Raw genomic sequence first — 220 nt, forward strand, 5'->3', positions numbered from 1 at the left:
TCACCCTCCCCAGAATAAACATCTCTTAAAAGTCAAAGTCTCTTTCTCTCTTTCTTTTTAAATCTCTCTATCAAAGGGAAATTAGGAAATGACTCTTGTTCATCTCTTGCCAACATTGAATGAGGAATAGCTCTACTGAGGTTAATAAATTTAGATCAGTTTTCTGCTAGTGTAAGTGGACATAGTTATTCTTTAATAGGAGCAATAGAAGATGGAAATA

The sequence above is a fragment of the Crocodylus siamensis genome, chromosome 3, assembly GCF_052110815.1.
Source record: "Crocodylus siamensis isolate JL-2025a chromosome 3, ASM5211081v1, whole genome shotgun sequence".
Taxonomy (NCBI): domain Eukaryota; kingdom Metazoa; phylum Chordata; order Crocodylia; family Crocodylidae; genus Crocodylus; species Crocodylus siamensis.